At 38.8% G+C, this 12,597-nt stretch overlaps 1 long non-coding RNA gene across 1 annotated transcript; it reads left to right on the plus strand.

Moving 5' to 3' along the window:
• Positions 1-8,547: 8,547 nt before the first annotated feature.
• Positions 8,548-11,093, plus strand: LOC148160104 (uncharacterized). Its single transcript, XR_015762457.1, has 2 exons — positions 8,548-9,414; positions 9,757-11,093. It is a non-coding gene; the product is annotated as an uncharacterized LOC148160104 (long non-coding RNA).
• The last annotated feature ends 1,504 nt before the right edge of the window (positions 11,094-12,597 follow it).

A 12,597-nucleotide genomic window follows, 5' to 3' on the forward strand; every position in this document is an offset into this window, starting at 1 on the left:
GCTAATTACTGGAAACAACGGCACACAACAAAACTCAGTCGTTGTACCAGCAGCTCACAGATATTTTAAGTTTTGCGTCTTTTTCATGGTACAGATCTTGCAGCTTTGGCCAAGAACAATAGGAGCAAGCAGGACCCGGAACCAACCTATGTGGAATAAATTCAAACGGAAATACGTCACCACCTCTCGTGGCATATACCCCATTAAGTAAAATAAAATTGTAATCAAATCTTTTGGAATTGTAATGATTCCTTTTTAAAAAAAAAGTTGTTTAAAATACTTTTTTTAATTAAAAACTCATTTTTACCAAACATAAACTTTTATTGCACACATCAGAAATCTTTTGTTGTGATTTTAGGTCCTGCCCATGGCGTCATGTGAGAATCACAAGCAAAACTTTGAGTCACAAACAAAAACTTAGAATATCAAGAAAAGTTTAATGACATGCGCAAATAAGTTTGTTTTGCAAAAAAGAAAGTTAACTTCATGAGTCAAAAATGTGTGATTTAAATAAAAAAAAAAAAAAAGCTAAACTCAGTAGGCTTTTCCCATAGTGACATATATTAACAATTCAATTTTTGCTTTTGTTTTTTTCTTTTTTCTGCAGTTCCACCTTAAAGTTTGATGTAGCTCTGCTTTCCTGAATGGACCATCTTCATCTCCACTGCAGCAAACAGGCAGCTCTTTTTTTTTATAGATTAGTCCACTAAAAAGTTGCATTGTGCCCTTGTTTATATTTTTATTTTTTTTATAACTTTATTTTTATTTTGGTTGTTATTAGAATACACTCAAAAGGAAAGATCTAAACAATACATAGAAATTATAAAAGACAAAAAGTACAGAACAAACAAAACAAAAATCTCACACCAGGGGGAAACTCTTATTTTGGTAACACAAAAGAGATGGGGACCATCCATTTCCAAAATTAGTCTTGTATCGTTGATGTGAAGTTTGTCCATTTTTCCCATTTGTCCAGGCAATGCTGTTCCTGTGTCCTCAGTCTATGTGTTAGAATCTCCATCTCAAATATTGAGTTCACAGTCTGTATCCACTCCTTTGTGGTAGGAGGTTCAGATTTGTACCACTTCCTGGTTATCACCTTTTTAGCTGCCACCAACAGAATTTTTTAACAAATAACAGTCATTATTAAGTACACTATTGTCCAAAAGACCAAGATATAAAACCAGGCCAGACTTAGGTATTGAGTAACCCAATACTGTTATAATCTTATTGTGTATTCCGTTCCAGAACTGTGTAATTCTCGGGCAAAGCCAGAAAATATGCACGTGATTAACATTAAATGCTCTACAATCTCTCCAAGATGGTTGAGCTCTAGATTTGAATTTACTAGTAATTTGGGGTGTTATAAAAAATCTGATTATATTCTTCAAACAATGTATCAAGTTTTGTGTTTAATACCATATTGAAATCCCCTCCCCAGACCAACATTCCCTCTGTTTCCATAATTATTTTATTGAGGAGGCTGTTAAGGAATTGTTTATTACTATTTGGGGGGTTGTAAACATTGACCAGTGTTACCTTTACATTGTCAAGAGTCCCCTTCACTATCACATACCTCCCTTCTTTATCTGACAGATCATGGCTACAATCAAATTTTATTGAGTCATGAATTAGAATAGTAACTCCTCTTTTGCTCCCATGTCTGAAAGAGCTATAAAATGCCTTTGAGTAGCCAAAGCCCCTGAGTTTTTCATGTTCAGATTTAGACAGGTGTGTCTCCTGTAAGTAGATTAACTGTGCTTTCTCTTTTTGCATTTTAGTTCGAATTTTTTTACGTTTTATAGGATTATTCATACCGTTCACATTCAACGAAACCATCTTGATAATATCAGTCATTATTTAGTTTCATAAGGTCACCATGTGATTTTAGAAAAAGAGCCCCCAACAAATACCTGAACAAGCTATTAAAACACAGATGAACAAAAAGAACAAACTTCCAAAGGTAGGGATGTGTAAGGACATCCCTCAGAATCCCTGCTGGTGGGGTGAGGCCAAAATACCACACTAGGGTGGGGGCCCCCTCTAGTAGTAGATGGAGGTCTACTTGTACTAGATAAGTCCAACATTTGGTAAACGCTACAACATTTACTCCATTTGGTATTTTGGTTAAATATCTATCAAAAGACCTATGACAAATAACTTTAGTAACAGAGGGGAGATTTGTAATGATCAGAACTTGAGGACCCGAAATTTCAGTCAGACACACAGAATAAAAGTTAACAAGTACTTTAATTAGGGATAGGGGTATAGGACAGGCAACCAATGGAGTTCCTTTCAGAGGGTCAGGCAGAGAACGATGGTCAGGGCACAGAAAAAGGTTCCAAACTTACAAACGATCACAGGCAGACTAAATCCAAGGGCGAGGCAAGAGGCAGTAGTCGGAAGGCAGAAACAGGGTCACGTCCAGGAAACAGAGGCCAGAGGAGTATCCAATGAGGGCTAGGCAAGGCAGGGAAATCCGAGGGGCAGAAAAGAGTTCAGATCGTGATCGTGGTCAGGTCAGGAAGGAATGCTGGATATTTACTCACACAGTGGCTTTCAAAAATCTGGCACCGTCTGCCCTCCTGAGAGTGAATATAACTGCTGGTGACCAGGTGGGAGACATGAGCCTGATTGCGCTCCAGCGCAGCAGCATGCAGGTGAACCAGATGAGCTTGATGAGAGGTGAGTGCAAAGGAGAAGAACATGGCAGGCAGACGGGCCAGAAACATTACAAGATTGATATCCAAAACAGGATTAAACCGGCTGGTAAAGTCATTCAGCTCTTAAATCGCCCATACATTACTTGAAATGTTTTTTATAGTAAAGCAAACCTGTTATGATTCAATGTTCAGAATTACTGGTCCTCACATTGGAACTCTGTGAGCTTCTCCCTCCCGGTGTTGTTGATCCGTTTCCATGGTAACAGTGAGTCGAGCCTCTCCTTGGTCACTTTCAACTTGTTCTCTCTTGGGACCCAGGTCAAGTCGAAGCCTCTCTTGATCATATCCGACGCTGCTTCGTCTGCGTTCTCGTAGGTCCGCACTCCAGAGTCCCAGAAGATTCTCATCTTTGTGAACGGTGTCTGAAATCTGACATCTTTCCGTTTTAAGGCTGCCTTTAATGGGCCATATGCTTTACGTTTTTCTATGACATCCGAAGCATAATCATTATCGAAATAAAGGCGCTTGCCCTCCATCTCCACTTTCTGTTCCCAGGCTTTCCTCAGAACCATTTTTTTTGTGTTGAATTACAAGAAATTCACAATTACAGACCTCGGGGCCATATTGGGAGGTGTTCTGGGTGCCAGAGCTCGATGTGCCCGCTGAATCCGTAGTTCAGTTCCATCCGGTAGCTTCAGCTGTTTGATCAGAAAATCGGCGACAAACTCGGAAACCAATCTACCTTCTTTACCTTCCGGAACTCCATAGATGCGAAGATTATTTCTCCGGCTTCGGCTCTCCAAATCCACAAGTTTGTCGTTCATAGCTCTGTTCCTTTCTAATGTCTCAAGCAGCACGTCTTTCATTTCCAAGCACGCCGCCTCCAGATCAGCTATTCGGGTCTGCGCCTCGGTGATGCTGCCCTTCTGGTTCTGTTGCTGCCCTTCTGGTTCTGCAGCTCGCGCATCATTTCCTCCCTAAATCTGTTGAGATCTTCCTTCATTGTTGCCTTTACATCTTCTTTGAGTTCTTCTATGTCTTGCTTCATCTCGTTTTTAAACTCTTTTAAGTCTTTAGAAAGCGTTTTGATACTCTCCAGCAACGCGTGTTGTTGTAAGCTAACGCTAGCTTTCCTCGTGGTAGCATTAGCATCATCCTCACTACCATCTCCCGACTGCTCACCAGTATCTTGTGTTTTGGACGTTTTCTTTTCGGTCTTGTTAATTTTCGGCATCTTCCCCCTTTAAATGGTTTAGACTGGAGTTTTGATAATTATCCGAGTTAAGCAAGGGGGGAGATTTAAATACCGACACGGAGGAGCCTGTTCCTACGTGGCCATCCTGTTGCAGCGCTGACCCGGAAATCCCCCCTTGTTTATATTTTTAATAGTGTAATTCTGTAAAGACAAAATATGTCTGGTGGTCCAGCTCTGATTTATATATCTTGCTAAATTGCGGGTTTGAATATTGCAATACTTTGCTATAACAAAATAGACCTGCAGAAAAAAAATTACTAATAAAATATCTTACATATACATAGTGTTATGCTCTATATAGAGATGTTCGTTAGCTTTGATTGTATATCTCACAATTTTGTAATTTATCATTGTTTATTAAACTCTGAAAGCTGAGAGGCTTTGTTAATATTCTGTCCTAGAAAGTGGTAAGATGTGCCCTTTTGTTGTTGTTGAGCACCTGCCCCTTTAGTGGTCTCTGCACGGCCCTGAGATATATATATATATATATATATATATATATATATATATATACATATATTAGAGGTGTGCCGATCGATCGGCCACCGATCATGTGTGATAATGTGTATGATCGGTGATCGCCGATCACAGTCTCTTGTTGCCGATCACACAAACCGATCACCTGTATCTCATTTCCCAGCCTGTCTGTGCAGCTGGTCTCCTCTTTCCTTCACACTGCGCAAACGCGCAGCAACAAATCCTAAACAAATACTTATTGAAGTCTTCGAGCTGCGATGTCAGACGCTGGTTCTGCTCTCCTGTTGAACCGCTGCTACGCTACAGGTAGTAATATTTGACAGACGGAGCGCCGCTTCTGCTCCACCTGGTAGTGACTCTCACACCGAACCTCTGTTTGGAGCTGCAGCATCTAACTTTAAAAAATAAATTTTACATACGTATTAAAACTTTCACTGTCCTAACATGAGACAGATAATCTCTGAAAAAATAATCGATCTCCTTCCTGTTCTGCATAATTACTCCGCTCAGTCAGAAACAGCCACTCAGAACTAGCAGTAATCAGCTAGCCGCCATGCTAACAGGAAGTTTTCATTCAGTAATTCAGGATTGTTTATTGAATGGAACCTGTTTTTGCCTTTGAATGTTAAGTTTTATACTTGAATCTTTTGGCAATGTTGAGAGGTTTTATTTTGACTCTTTGCATTATTTAGCCTCTTCAGAGCCTTCATGTGTTTTCAGTCTGTTAAAGATAGTATATCGATAGCAGTACAATTTGCACAATGCCTGTTTTGTTTAGTTTTTTTTCTTGGAAAAAGTTATTAAGAACAAGTTTTTGTCTAAATGAATGTGAATTCATGGTTCCTTTTTCCACATTATGTAACCGGTAGTGCTTATGATTAAAATAATAATAATTATGTGATCGGTATCGGTGATCGGCCCTCATGGGTGATCGGAATCGGAATCGGCAGGAAAAAACCTGATTGGCACATCTCTAAGATATGGCTAGAAAAAGCTGGACTCAAGGACAGCACAGAGGCCCTCATCCTGGCCGCACAGGAACAGCCCCTAAACACCAGAGCAATAGAGACTCAGATCTACCACACCAGACAAGACCCTGTCACGATCCGTGTTTCTGTGTGTTTATTTTTGAGATTTCCTGTGTTCAGTCCTGTTTTCCTGTGAGTCTCTGTCCTGTCCTCCCCGTTGATTGTTTCCCAGGTGTGTCTCATCCCCTTGATTACCCCGTGTGTATTTAAACCCACCTGTTGTCCTTGTCTCTCGTGGGATCCTTGTCGTATGTCGCCTGTTTCTCCGTGCTGTTCCCCGTTGTTCTGTTCCTTGGAAATCATCATTAAACTCATCATTTTCACATACATCCTGGGTCTGCCTGCGTCCGCGTCCTCACCTCTACAAACCACATCATGACAGACCCAAGGTGTAGATTGTGCAAGGAGGCCCCTGAGACAGTCCAGCACATAACAGCAGGGTGCAAGATGCTGGCAGGGAAAGCATACATGGAACGACATAACCAAGTGGCGGGCATAGTGTACAGGAACATCTGTGCAGAATATGGACTGGAAGCCCCGAGATCAAAGTGGGGAACACCCCCAAAGGTGGTGGAGAATGACCGAGCTAAGATCCTGTGGGACTTCCAGATCCAGACAGACAAGATGGTAATGGAGAACCAACCGGACATTGTGGTGGTGGATAAAGAACAGAGGAAAGCCGTTGTATTGGATGTAGCAATACCAAGTGACCACAACATCAGGAAAAAGGAGCAGGAGAAACTGGAGAAATACCAGGGCCTCAGAGAGGAACTGGAGAAGGCCTGGAAGGTGAAGACCACAGTGGTGCCTGTGGTCATCGGGGCCCTCGGGGCAGTCACCCCCAAACTGGAGCAGTGGCTAAAACAGATCCCAGGAACAACATCAGACATCTCAGTCCAGAAATGTGCAGTTCTAGGCACAGCCAAGATACTGCGCAGAACCCTCAAGCTCCCAGGCCTCTGGTAGAGGACCCGAGCTCAGAGGATGAAAGAGGATGTACACAGGATAGTTACAACTATTTATGTACTGAAGTGTCTCTACATTGTTTTGCTTTACTAATAAAAACCACTCCTATTAATTAAAGCATGATGGGAAGAACTCTGGAGTTAAGGGCAGCTTTCCAGGTAAACAGGACAAAGCCTCAAACCAGAAGGATTATCTTAAAAGTGAAACATGGATGCAAGAGTAAAGGAAATTAGTCACCAAGAAATTAAAAAATGCTTGATTGGCATGAAAGATTATAGAATAGAATAGTTATGATCTGAAGGGTTTATATTGCATAGTAACCAAACTTATAACACACATTTTTTCAGAATTTGCAAGATTACAATTAGTTTGAATTCAAAAATGAGATGTAGAGTACATAACCAGTGATGCATGACTTTCCAGTCACAAATATCAATAAATGCAAACCTGACACTGTCATGTAAAAAGCAGCTTAATGACATTGGACAGATTGCCTGGTTACTCACCTGTGTCTGTAATGTCAGTCAAATATGAATCCACCTGTAGCCATCTAGGTCAATATGTAACCCCAAGTTCCTGCGAGGCATGCTGTGACAAAAGCTACAAACATATGTAAAGTTTACAGAGGTAGAATACTAACACTTCTGAATGCTTTTCCCAACTTTATAATGCCAGTGTAACCACTACTTAACCGAATGAGCGGTGAGTTCAGTAATAATGTTACTTTGTGCTCTAGAATCACACAAGAGAATGATAAGCAAACTTACCACCAGCTAGCAACACGTTAGCAGCCTTCGTCCTTTCAGTTCCTTTTGTGACCCACATTTCATTTGAATCCGGTTCTTGTCCAGTTATGTTGTCTAACTCGGACTAGGACATCACAAACTACTAACTATTATCAAGGCCCTCTACTTTTAAGGCAGTATTATGCGAGTAAAAATGGCTAATTTGAACAACCTCTGTTATCTTCTTTGGCTTCAAAGCTTTTCTTCTTTTTATGGCATTTTTTGTTTTTGTTTTTTAAATAAAGTGTGGAATACCGCCACTACATGGTCTGGAGTATGAACTGGAGCTAATGCCATTAACTTATAGATCTTGCATCATACATTTGAAAATGGATTGGATAAAGACAGCTTCCGTGTTTTTGTGAAAAACTGAAAACAAAAGATCATATTTGGAAAGATGTAAAACTGAAGATACCTGCTACATTTATTGTTAAGGACAAGTATTTTTATTGCAGCATCTCTGTCACTAAACTGTCAATGTTTGATATTTTTGAATGAACACATTAGTTACATTATTAAACAACATTACATCAAGTTCCACTGGAAGGATTTTTTTTATTCTTTGCCATTTTAACAAAAATAGTAAAAGATTATTAAGGCACCTAAAAAGGCATACTTTACTAGCCTAAAGTATACACTGAGATGTATTTAAAACATATTGAAATGAATAATTTAAAGTAAGCGTTAAGTGAATTTTAAAAAATTCTGTTTTGAGCATATATTTTAAAATATACGCAAAATATCTTTTACAGATATTTCAAAAATCTGTTAAATATACACTTGAGCAAATGTGTATTTACACTTGGGCAAATACATATTTTGTTCACTTAAAGTATACCTTTATTTAATATATTTCTTAAAAGTGTATTTTGGTACAATTACATTTAAGTGTGCTTAAAGTTATAATTTAAAAATTGGTACAAGCATGCTTTTACTTCATATATATTTATAGATAGTACACTTAATACTTAGTATACTTAAAATATACTTTCACAAATGTAAGTATGTTTGAAATATACTAAAGTATTTTTTTTACCAGGGTAAGCTGATAAGAACATGAGCTAGAGCTGTGGTTCCCAAACTTTTTCTTCTGCGCCCCCCCAGTGGTCTCCAAACATATTCTGCGCCCCCCCTATGGATTACAAATGGCTGTCTGGTTGAAATGACGCGTGTGACGGGAGGCGGGGAGGGGGGGGCATCGACTTTTGTGGGGGCAAAATGAATGTACGTAGCTGAAAATAGACACCAACCTCTTTCAACACATAAATTTAAGTTCTTATCAAAAATAATACAGACTGTGTTCTGGAACATTCTCTCTCTCTCTTGCATCATATTAAATTAAGTTGATGTCAATGTAAAACAGACATGATTCTGGAACATTCTCTTAAATCAAATGGTTAATAAGGGGTGAGGCCCTCTTTGTGACTTTTGACCCAGTTATACCAATGCAACTCCTCCTCATGCAGATAGACTCCACCCCCGACTGCTTTTATCTTCCTGCTCCTGGCAGATTCCCCAGCCCACTTTTATGAATGAGCCAATAGAGATAAAGGGGTGGGATTTCTGTTTTTCTGCTTTAAATAATTTTTCGGAGGCCCTGTCATTCTACTTGTTGCATTTGTTAGAGTAAGATCCACTTTGCTCTCACAGAAAACAAACAAACAAACAAACAAACAAAAAATGGTTCGCATTAAAAGAGAAAAGCCTCAAAAGAGAAGACAGCAAGAAGCTAATCAACTAGCATGTGGCTCATCTGCTCCAACCTCACAGACTACAGATGGACAAACCATCACGAGGCCCTGCTCCATGGCTGATGCTCCACCCTCTACACTTCTGGATACAAATCTGGTCTTACCTCCATCAGCAGCGTTCGAATCCTCGATTCAGCACGAGATTCCCACCTTCCAGGACTCTGAGCATGCTCCGCCTGATTCCAATGAATCCCACTCTGCTGAAGCTCCTTCATCCGGTGTGGGAAAAACCAACACTACCCGGTGTTGTCCAGTGGGACCTCCCTTCTCTGTGAGACTCCAGGCTCGGTCTATTCAATTCCAGTCCATAAATTGGATGCTTCCCAGAAGTCCTCCTTTTTTTGTGAAAGAGAAAACCTGAAGACAAAAGGCAGCAGGTTGTGAAGTGAGGTGGAGAAGCTAGTCTGCTAACATCCAACTCAACTGCTTGAAGATCCAAAAACAATCAGATGGGAATCCCACCACCTGCTCCATGCATCACCCCAAGAAGTAAATCATTACAGTTGGACAAAGTTTCCTCTCTATTTTTTATATATATATTTATTTTTATTTTTTGCTTCATTCATATAAATTTAATCCAATAAAGAACTTTTATCTCCACCTCCAAGCCTGAACCAACTCTCAGTCACTTCATCCCAGTCAAGGCTGATGAAGAAATTTAGGTCAAGGAAATTATAGTCGCTATCTACTCATTAGTTAAGCATTTAATAAACCATGTTAATTGTTATATTAATTTCAAATCATAATAAAAACAGAGAATAGTTTATTTCATAAACAAAAATGTATCTGTGTTTAACTTCCTCACCGTTTCTTTCTCTGTGCTGCTCTCAGCTGGTATCTGATGAACCGTCCTCCACTCTGTCACTTCAGCCAACCGACTTGGCTCGGGGTGAATGAAGGTCCAAAATAATGTCGAGTCATTATCTACTAAATTGTCAAGTATTTTATTGACTAATATTTTGTTTTTTACAGTAAATTTAAAAAAAAATGCAATTTAAATAAAAAGAGAATGGATTAGTTTTGTGGACAACTGATGTGTATTTTTAACTTTGAGAGCTTTTCTTTCTCTGTGCTGCTCCAGCTGCTGAGCTCAGCCTGCATCAGATAAACCAACAGCCCCTCAGCAACGGTCACTTTACCCCAGCTAGGGATGGGAAATAGTAAAAGTCAAAGATATGTGGAACCGGTAAAATGTCAACCATCAATACATTTTTTAGAATAATAATAAGACAAGCATACTGTTACAATTATTACAATAGCTTAATCCTATGAACAAGTTTTTGCTGTTTCTTTCTCTGTGCTGCACTCGGCTTGTATCAGATAACTCAGCAGCCTGTCTCCAACAGTCACTTTAAGCTGTTGCTTATTTTAAAAAAAAAGGCAAGGATATCTGGTTCTACTGTTCCCTAACTCAACAAGTATTTACTAAGCCATCAAACATGCACAAAATTATTAATATTAGTACATGTTAATCATTTTAAATTAAGTTAGAATTGCTTACCATGTCTTTAGTTTTGTTTTTTTTTTCTGTCAGGTTGTTTTCTATTTATCATTTTAAACTCCCCTCCTATCTAGAGAAACCAAAAGAAAAAACACCGTAGCACTAGCACACGATTAAAGAACATACTTTTTCATAGAGATTAGGACAGAGCACAAGAATGACAGGATTGAGTGGAAGTTTGATATCTTGGCCTCTAGTCAAACCTGAGCCCATATAAAAATAAATGCATAATTAAAGATCAGCTTTGTGCATTTCATCGTAAACCAAAAATGAACCAGCTTTAAAAAAATCTTCTTGTTCATGTGTGTCAGGCTTAAACACACACACAAAAAAGAAGAGTCTCTTATTCAATATTAGTTTATGGAAAACTATTTTAATATTTAGTTGTTTTTTTCTGATTGAAACAAGCCTGACCTCTACTACGTTTACACTACATCTACCGATACCTGCACAAGACATATGAGGAACATTTTTATCATCCTGTCTGATTATGCATTGCCCATGCTGTTAGTGATTCTATTCAATCGTTCAACCTTATTTTTCCTCAATATCTTTCCTAAAAACCATTTAGTACCATCTATGGTTCAATTACTGGTTGCCATCTTCAAAACACCAGGGCAAGAACATGCATGCAGTTAAGTGTTGTAGGAAATAGACCTCCCTGAAAGGAGAAACGTTGGAAAGAAAAAACAGGAAAACATGACCACAGAAGCAAATCCACTCAGAGCTGGTCTCCAAATTCAATTCTGAAGCAAAACTGTATCAGTAGATCCACAAGTCCACCACACTTTTCAGATGTTTTTTTTTCTTCTAATCCTTACCTTTATAAACCATGTATCCCATATAATTGTCAATCTATTGGAAAAAAAAAGGAATACACTGAAATATGTGGTTATTTACTTTCTTACATTTATTACGCTCCTGCACTGGACTTTCTTTTTTTTTCTCTCAAGTTGAATGTCTGAATGTTTTAGCACGTTGAATTCTCTCATTACTGAGAATTCAAACTGTTTAAATCATGATTTCAGCAAATGGTCTTCACTGCACATCAATATGAAAAATAATATATATATATATATATATATATATATATATATATATATATATATATATATATATTTCTTTCAATGTTTGTTGCACAAATTCACATACTATCTGTTCACTAATGTTCACCAACAGACAGTTCACCTCTTGTAATTGATAAGCTTATAAATGATCAATGTTATCCTTTCAGTTCCCTCCCAGTGAGACGGTGCTTCACTAGGAGGGAACTGTCCGTCTCAAGCAGAAGATGTTAAATGATTAGCAATGTTTTATAGGTTGATGAAAGCAAAGATTGGTATTTTTTGGTAACATCAAAAGTTCATTTTTGAGGCAAACAGAAAATCCAGCTTATTGTAGTTTACTATAAACTTGGACTGAAATCCCCCTTGACAAATTTGGAAAAAAAAAATTCAGCTAAAGTGGGTGGTGCTTTAAGGCACAGAGTGACTCAGCCAAGTGTTGGGAGTTAAGCAAGGCTGTAGTAAGCGCTGTTACCAACTCGGCACTTTATTGTTATAGTTTTCTCCAAGTAGCTAGCATTTGGAGAAAACCTCAACATGTGCAAAACTGAGAAACTCCATCAATCAACCAGCTGGACATGAAGTATATCACTGGAGATTTGTTCTCCTGCCCGAGGGATGAATCCTTGGCCCACTGCATCAGTGAAGACTGTCGCATGGGAGCAGGCATAGCGGTGATGTTCAAGAAGAAGTTTGGCCGAGTCTCAGAGTTAAAGGATCAGAGTGAGTCAGACTAGTTACTCAAGTCTTTGTTTGGGGAAAAAAGTGTTTCATGTTTATGCACTTCATTCAAATGTCTTATTTCAACATCAAGTGCTAACTCATATCCTGTTTTGCATTTTTAATGTATGTCCTAACAGAGAAGCTTCCAGGGCAGTGTGCTGTACTGGCACATGATCAACGTTTCATCTGCTATCTGGTAAACTTACCATGGTTAATTATACTGCATAGGACCAGAGTTGGTTCATTATTCAATCTGGTAACTGTATCTTTCCTATTATGTGTCTTAGATCACAAAGAAAAAAGCCAGCCAGAAACCCACATATGACAGCCTGAGACAGAGTCTGGAAGACATGAAGTCTCACTGCTTCCAAAATGGTGTCAATA

This window comes from Poecilia mexicana, unplaced genomic scaffold, assembly GCF_051168715.1.
Source record: "Poecilia mexicana isolate PSO_F unplaced genomic scaffold, ASM5116871v1 scaffold_3, whole genome shotgun sequence".
Lineage (NCBI taxonomy): Eukaryota > Metazoa > Chordata > Actinopteri > Cyprinodontiformes > Poeciliidae > Poecilia > Poecilia mexicana.